We start from the raw sequence: 9,042 nt of genomic DNA, 5'->3' as shown, positions 1-9,042 counted from the left end.
TTCCAACTGGCTGAATCAAAACAAAGGCTTAACTCTGTGAGTTGAATCCACACATCACAAAGCATTCTCATATATAGCTTGTTTCTAGTTTTTATCTTGAGATATAAAGTTTTTAACTGTAGGGCTCAATGTTCTCTGAATGTGCCTTCTTAGGTTCTACAAAAAAACTGTTTCCAACCTGCTGAATCAAGATAAAGGTTTAACTCTGTGATGTGAATTGACACATTGCAAAGCATTTTCACAGATAGCTTTTTTCTAGTTTTTGTCACCAGATATTCAGTTTTTCACTATTGGCCTTTGTGGATTCCCAAATTTCCTTTCGTAGATTCTACAAAAAGAGTGTTTCCAATCTGCTGACAAAACAGAGCTTTAAATCTGTGAGATGCATCCACACATTGCAAAGCATTTTTACAAATAGCTTGTTTCTAGCTTTTACCATGGGATATTTGGTTTTCCAGTATGGACCTCAATAGGTTCCCAAATGTCCCCTTGTAGATTGTACAAAAGGAGTGCTTTCCATGTGCTGAATCAAAACAAAGGTTTTACTCCATGAGATGAATCCACACATTGGAAAGCATTTCCACAGATCGCTTGTTTCTCATTTTTATTGTGAAATATTTGGTTTTTCACTGTAGGCCTTAATGTGCAGCAAAATATCTTCTCGTAGGTTCTACAAACAGACAGTTCCCAACCTGCTTAATCAAAACAAAGGTTTAACTCTGTGATATGAATTAACACATTCTAAAGCATTTTCACAGATAGCTTGTTTCTAGTTTTTATTTCCACATTTTTTTCACTATTGGCTTCAATGTGCATTAAAATGTTTCTTCATAGATTCTACAAAAAGAGTTTTCCAAACTGCTGGATTAAAATGAAGGTTTAACTTTGTGAGATGAATCCACACATCACAAAACATTTTCACAGATAGCTTGTTTCTAGTCTTTATCATGGGATATTTGGTCTTTCACTGTAGGCCTAAATGGGCTTCAAAATGGCCTTTAGTAGATTCTACAAAGAGAGTATTTCCAATCTGCTGAATGAAAAAGAATATTTAACTCTGTGAGATTAATCCACACAATGCAAACATTTTCAGAAGTAGCTTGTCTTTAATTTTTATTGCAGGATATTTGTGTTTCAATGTACTTGTTTATGGGCTCCAAAATGTCCCATTGTATATTCTACAAAAAGAGTGTTTCCAATCTGCTGAATAAAAACAAAGATTTAACTCTGAGAGATGATTCCACACATCACAGGACCTTTTTACAGATAGCCTGTTTCTAGTTTTCATTGCGGGATATTTAGCTTTTCACTATAGGCCTCACTGAACTTTGTAATGTCCTTTTGTATAATCTATAGAAATAGCATTTCCAGCCTTCTGAATCAAAACAAACATTTAACTCGTGAGATGGATCCACACATCTCAAAGCATTTTCATAGATAGCTTGTTTCTACTATTTATCAAAGGATATTCGATTTTTCCATTTACTTCTCCATGGGCTCCGAAATGTCCCTTCATAGATTCTACAAAAAAGAGCATTTCCTAAATGCTAAATCAAAACAAGGGTTTACCTCTGTGAGTTGAATCCACACATTTCAAAGCATTATCACAGATAGCTTGTTTCTCATTTTTAATGCAGATATTCAATTTTTACTATAGGCCTCAATGTGCACCAAAATGTCTTGTCGTAGATTCTGCAAACAGACTGTTTACAACCTGCTTAATCAAAACAAAGTTTTAATTCTGTAATATGAATCCACACATCACAAAGTATTTTGACGGATAGCTTGTTTCCAGTTTTTATCTCCACATATTTTGTTTTTCACTGCAAGCTTCAATGGGCTTTGAAATGTTTCTTTGTAGATTCTACAAAAAGAGATTTTTTTTAACCTACTGAATTAAAACAAAGGTTTAACTCTGTGAGATGAATCCACACATCAAAAAGCATTTTCACAGATAGCTTGTTTCTAGTTTTTATTGCAGGATATTTGTTCTTTCACTGTAGGCCCAAATGGGCTCCAAAATGGCCTTTAGTTGATTCTACAAATAGAGTGTTTCCAACCTGCTGAATCAAAATAAATATTTAACTCTGTGAGATGAATCCACACAATGCAAAGCATTTTCAGAGGTAGCTTGTTTTTAGTTTTTATTGCAGGATATTATATTCAGTGTTTCAATATGCTCATTTATGGGTTCTGAAGTGTCTCTTCGTATATTCCACAAAAAGTGTTTCCAACCTGCTGAATAAAAGCAACTGTTTAACTCTGAGAGATGATTCCACACATCACAATATCTTTTGATCGATAGCCTGTTTCTAGTTTCAGCATGGGATATTCAGCTTTTCACCATAGGCCTAAATAAGCTTTGTAATGTCTTTTCATATAATCTACAAATAGAGTGTTTCCAGTCTGCTGAATCAAAATAAAAATTTAACTCTTTGAGATGGATTCACAAATCCCAAAGCATTTTCACAGATAGCTTGTTCCTACTTTTTATCAAAGAATATTCACTTTTTCCATTTATTTCTCTATGGGCTCTGAAATGTCCCTTTATAGATTCTACAGAAAGAGTGTTTCCTATCGGCTAAATCAAAACAAAGTTTTACCTCTATGAGTTGAATCCACACATCACAAAGGATTTTCACAGATAAGTTGTTTCTCATTTTTGATATGGGATATTCAGCTTTTACTATAGGCCTCAATGTGTACCAAAATGTCCTGTAGATTCTACAAACAGACTGTTTACAACTTGCTTAATCAAAACAAAGTTTTAATTCTGTGATATGAATCCATACATTGCAAAGCATTTTAACAGCTTGTTTCTAGTTTTTATCTCCACATATTTTGTTTTTCAATGCAGGCTTCAATAGGCTTTTAAATATTTATTCATAGATTATACAAAAACAGTTTTTTTTAACCTGCTGACTGAAAAAAAGGTTTAACTCTGTGAGATGAATCCACACAATGCAAAGCATTTTCACAGATAGCTTGTTTCTAGTTTTCATGGCAGGGTATTCGGTCTTTCACTGTAGGCCTCAATGGGCTCTGATATGGCCCTTAGCACATTCTACAAAAAGGGTGTTTCCAACCTGCTGAATCAAAATAAGTGTTTAACTCTGTAAGATGAATCCACACAACAAAAAGCATTTTTACACATAGCTTTTTTGTAGTTTTTATTGCAAGATATTCAATGTTTCAATATATTCATCCATGGGCTCCAAGATGTTTCTTGGTATATTCTACAAAAAGAATGTTTCCAACCTGCTGAATAAAAACAAAGATTTAACTATAAGAGATTATTCCACACATCCAAGATCTTTTGACAGATAGCTTGTTTCTAGTCTTCATCGTGGGATAGTCAAGATTTCACTATAGGTCTCAATTAGCTTTGGAATGTCCTTTCATAGAATCTACAAAAAGAGTGTTTCCAGCCTGCTGAATCAAAACAAGGGTTTAACTCTGTGAGATGGATCCACACATCCCAAACCATTTTCACAAATAGCTTCTTTCTCCTTTTCATCAAAGGATATTTACTTTTTCCATATACTTCTCCATGGGCTCCGAAATATCACTTCATAGATTCTACAAAAAGAGTTTCCAACCTGCTGAATCAAAACAAAGGTTTAACTCTGTAAAATGAATGCACACATTTCAAAGCGTTTTCACAGATAGCTTTTCTCTATTTTACATTGCGGGATATTTGATTTTTTGCTATACTCGTCCACGGGCTCCGAAAGGTCCTTTTGTAGATACTACAAAAACAGTCTTTTTATTCTGCTCAATCAAAACAAATGTTTAAGTCTGAGAGATGAATCCCTGCATGGCAAAGCATTTTTACAGATAGCTTGTTTCTAGTTTCTATTGTGGGATATTTAGTTTTTCACTGTAGGCTTCAATGGGTTCTGAAATGTCCCTCTGTAGACAAAGGGACAAAAAGAGTGATTCCGTCCTGCTGAATCAAAACAAAGGTTTATCTTTTTGAGATGAATTCACACATCTCAAAGCGTTTTCATAGTTTCTAGTTTTTATCGTGGGATATTCAGTGTTTTACTCTTGGCCTTAATGGACTCTAACATGTCCCTTCATAGATTCTATAAAAAGAGTGTTTCCAACCTGGTAAATCAAAACAAATGTTTAACTCTGTGAGAAGTATTGACACATCACAAAGCAATTTCAAAGATAGCTTGTTTCTAGTTTTTATTGCAGGATATTTGGTTTTTCACTATAGACCAAAATTGGCTCCAAAATGTACCCTTGCAGATTCTACAAGAAGAGTGTTTCCAACCTGCTGAATCAAGACAAAGGATTAACTCTGTGAGATAAATATACACATGGCAAAGAATTTTTACTGATAGGTTGTTTCTAGTTTCTTTAGTGGGATATTCGATTTTTCACTGTAGGCCTCAATGGCCTCTGAAATGTCCCACAGAGATGGTACAAAAAGACTGTTTCCAATGTGCTGGATAAATACAAAGGTTTAACTCTATCAGATGAATCCAAACATCACAAAGCATTTTCACAGGTAGGTTTTTTCTAGTTTTTATTGTGGGATATTTGGTTTTTCACTATTGGCCCTAATGGGCTCCAAAATGTTCTTTCTTAGATTCTACAAAGAGACTGTTTCCAACCTGCTTAATTAAAACAAAGATTTAACTCTGTGAGATGAATCCACACATTGTAAAGCATTTTCAGAGATAGAATTTTTATTATTTTTATTGCAAAATATTCAGTTTTTTACTATAGGCATCAATGGGTATGAAATGTCCTTTGTATATTCTATTTAAAAAAGTATTTTTTAACCTGTCGAATAAATACAAAGGTTTAACTCTGTGAGATGAATCCACATATTGCAAAGCATTTTCAAAGATAGATTGTTTCTACTTTTTATTGCAGGATAATCAGTGTTTCACTATGGGCCTCAATAGGCTTCAAAATATCCCTTCATAGATTTTACAAAAAGATATTTTCCAATCTGCTGAATCAAGACAAAGGATTCAATCTATGAGATGAATCCACACATTGCAAAAAATTTTTACTTAGAGCCTGTTTCTAGTTTTTATCATGGGATAATGGGTTGTTCATCAATGTGCTGAATCACAAAAAGGTGTAACTCTGTGAGATGGAATCACACATCGCAAATAATTTTCAGACATAGTTATTTGTTATTGTTACAGTGGGACATTCAGCTTTTCTCTGTAGGCTTCAACAGGCTTCTAAAACTCTTTTTGTAGATTGTAGAAAAAGAGTGTATCCAAAGAGCTGAATCAAAACAAAGGTGTAATTCTGTGAGATAAATCCACACATTGCAAGGTATTTTCACAGATACCTTGTTTTTCATTTTTATTGTGTGATGTTCGGTTTGTCAATGGGCTCTGAAATGTTTCTTTGTTGAATCTACAAAAGGAAAGTTTTCAATCTGCTGAATCAGAAAAAAGGTTTAACTCTGCGAGATGAATCCACACAATGTAAAACATTTTCACAGATGGCTTGTTTCTAGTTTTTACCACGGGATATTCGGTTTTTCACTACAGGTCTCAATGACCTCCCAAATGTCCCTTCTTAGATTCTCCAAAAAAATTGTTTCCAACCTGCTGAATAATAACAAAGGTTTAACTCTGTGAGATGAATCCACACATGGCAAAGCATATTCAGAGATAGATTTTTTATTGTTTCTATCACAAAATATTTGGTTTATTACTATAGGCATCAATGGGTGTGAAATGTCCCTTTGTATATTCTATAAAACAAGTGTTCACAATCTGCTGAATAAAAGAGAGGTTTAGCTCTGTGAGATGAAATCACACATTGCAAAGCATTTTCAGACATAGTTTCTTTTTAGTTTTTGTTGATGAATGTTTGTTTTTTCACTATACTTCTCAATGGGTCTATGTACCTTCGTAGACTGTACAAAAAGAGTGTATCCAACTTGCAGAATCACAGCAAAGGTTTAACTCTGTCAGATAAATCCAAATATCACAAAGTTTTCTCACAGATCACTTGCTTCTAGTTTTTATCACGAGATATTCTGTTTTTCACTATAGGCCTCAATGGGTTCCAAAACGTGTTTTCCTAGATTCTACAAAAAAAAGTGTTAACAATCTGCTGAATCAGAAGAAAGGTTTAACACTGTGAGATGAATCCACAGATCACAAAGCATTTTCACAAAAAGCTTCCTTTTAGTTTTTTATTGCAAATATTCAGTTTTTCACTATAGGCCTCAATGGGCTTCCAAATAACTTTTCTGAAATTCTACGAAAAACGAGTTTCCAACCTGCTGAGTGAAAACAAAAGTTTCACTCTGTGAGATGAATCTACACATTGCAAAGCATTTTTACAAATAGGGTTTCTAGTTTTTATCGTGGGATAATCAATTTTTCACTATAGGCCTTAATGAGCTACGAAAAGGCTCTTCATAGTTTCCACAATTAAAGTGTTTGCAACCTGTTGAAACAAAACAAAGGTTTAACTCTGTGAGATAGATCCACACGTTGCAAAACATTTTCACTGATAGCTTGTTTCTAATTTCTATCACAGGATATACAGTTTTTCACTATACGCCTCAATGGGCTTTAAAATGTCCCTTCGCAGATTCTACAGAAAGAGTTTTTCCAACCTACTAAAAAAAAAAAAAAAGTTTAACTCTGTGAGATGAATTCACACACAGCAAAGTGTTTTCACTGATTGCTTGTTTCTACTTTATATCGTGAAATATTTGGTTTTTTAGTATAGGCTTCAATGGGCTCTGAAACTTTCCTTTGCAGATTCTACAAAATGAGTGTTTTTAACTTATTCAATCAAAAGAAAGTTTTACCTTTGTAAGATGAATCCAAACGTCACAAAGCATATTCACAGATAGCAAGCTTTTAGTTTTTATCGCAGAATATTTTGTTTTTCACTATATGCCTCAATGGGTTCCACAAAGTTTATTCGTAGATTCTACAAAAGGAGTGTTTCCAACCTGCTGAATCAAAACAAAGGTTTAACTCTTTGAGATGAGCCCACAAATCCTAAAGCATTTTCACAGATAGCTTGTTTCTAGTTTTTACCATGGGATATTCGTTATTTCACTATAGGACTGCATGGGCTCTGAAATGTCCCCTCGTAGATCCTACAAAAAGAGTGTTTCCAAACTACTGAATTAAAACAAATCTTTAAGTGTGTGACATAGTTTCACACGTCAGAAAGCATTTTCACAGATAGCTTGTTTGTAGTTTTTATCACGGGATTTTCGGTTTTTCACTATAGGCCTCAATGTGCTTTGAAATGTCTCTTCTTAGGTTCTGCAAAAAACGTGCTTCCAACCTGCTGAATCAAGACAAAGATTAACTCTGTGAGATAAATGCACACATTCTAAAGCCTTTTGACAGATAGCTTGCATGAAGTTTTTATCAGGGGATATTCTGTTTTTCTCAATGGGTATCAAAGGGCCGCCAAATGTCCCTTCACAGATTCTACAAAAAAAGTCTTTAAAACTGCTGAATCAAAACAAAGATTTAGCTTCATAAGATGAATCAAGACGTCACAAATCATTTCACTGAAGTCTTGTTTCTAGTTTTTATCACAAGATAATCAGTTTTTTACTATAGGCCTCAATTTTCTCAAAAATGTCCCTTCATAGATTCTAGAAAGAAAGTGTTTCTGACCTGCTGAATCTCAGGAAAGGTTTAACTCTGAGATGAGATCAGACATCAGAAAGCATTTTCATACATAGCTTCTTTGTAGTTTTTATCCCAGGATATTCAGTTTTTCACTATATGCCTCAAAAAATTTTGAAATGTTCCCTCATAGATAGTACAAAATTATGAGGGGACATTTCAAATGAGGGGACATTTCAAAAGATTGTACAAATCTATGAGGGGACATTCCAAATGAGGGGACATTTCAAAAGAGCGTATCCAACCTTCCGAATCAAAACAAAGGTTTAACTCTATATAATAAATCCACACATCACAAAGCATTGTCACCATATCCTCCAAAAAGGAAACTCTTGTTCTCCTACTCCTATTGGAGGGCTGCATGATTCCTATAGGATGGAAAGCAGGCAGCCGTGGCTGGCTTTTGCCTGGTAATCTAGGCTCTGTTTCATTTCACCTGCACTTCCTTTCTCAGAGCGGAGAGGCTGTTTCATTGGGCTGTTGCTGGGTGGGACTGCCTCTCGCCACAGTTCTATTGGCTGCTGGGGATTTCAGGGATCAAAGGGACTTCGAGTAGGCAGGCTGTGCTCCAGGTTGTGTATTACGATCTCGTTGTGGTGCCTGAGGTTGTTTGCACTTTGCAGGAGACTTTTGGGTCCTCTGACAGGAATCCTTGAATGTTGCTTGGACTCCAGCACAAGTCAGCTGGTTCTCTCATGCGAACCTTGATTTTCCTTTGTTTTAATGGGGGATCAACAGTGCCCCTCAACAGCACTGCTGGACACCCTTTTCCTGCTTGCAATCGCCACAGACGGCCTCTGAGACAATGTCTCAACCTCCTCTGCACCTGTGAGAGGCCAGTTCAAGGTGTGAGAACACTGCTACACCTTGGACTTGCCTTTGCCATAGTTCCTGCCTTTCCCAGAGAGCCCCTGCGAGGCCCAGGATGAAGGGAGGCAATGAGATCAAAGGCCCGGCCATCTTTCGCTGACACCCGCCTCTGGGGTCTCAGGTATGAGTTCATCACCCAAAGACCCCTCAACAGCTCACCAGACTATATTCCAATCCCCATGGGACCCGATTCCTGAACGCAGCCTCTTTCGGGAAGGGAGTCAGAAAAGCAGTTTCCAGAGACCAACTCACACTCTCGAAATGCCTCCTTCTCCCGTGGGACCCGACCACGGAGACGGCCCGAGGGGGCCCTAAGGTCGAGACTTGTAGGGTCCTGCACTGGGTTATCATAGGCAGCCTTTTTCCTGATACCAGGCCAGCTCTGCCTGTACCATTTTCCTCCGCTTAAGCAGGCTGACAGCTCTGACATCTGGGCGCCCGAGACTGCCTCGCTAATGAGCATGCGCTAGTCTCAGGGCACCAGACCTGAGCTGTAAATTCTGGCTAGCGTCACAATGAA

At 36.4% G+C, this 9,042-nt stretch overlaps 1 long non-coding RNA gene across 1 annotated transcript; it reads right to left on the bottom strand.

Moving 5' to 3' along the window:
- Nucleotides 1–6,167: 6,167 nt before the first annotated feature.
- On the bottom strand, nt 6,168–9,022 carry LOC129051284 (uncharacterized). The gene is made up of 3 exons (XR_008515387.2): nt 8,775–9,022; nt 6,809–6,955; nt 6,168–6,438 (listed from the first exon to the last, which is right to left on the bottom strand). It is a non-coding gene; the product is annotated as an uncharacterized LOC129051284 (long non-coding RNA).
- Nucleotides 9,023–9,042: the final 20 nt, after the last annotated feature.

This window comes from Pongo abelii, chromosome 19 (genome assembly GCF_028885655.2).
Source record: "Pongo abelii isolate AG06213 chromosome 19, NHGRI_mPonAbe1-v2.0_pri, whole genome shotgun sequence".
Taxonomy (NCBI): domain Eukaryota; kingdom Metazoa; phylum Chordata; class Mammalia; order Primates; family Hominidae; genus Pongo; species Pongo abelii.
Note: the sequence above shows the minus strand (reverse complement) of the source record. Positions and strands in the feature narration are given on the sequence as shown.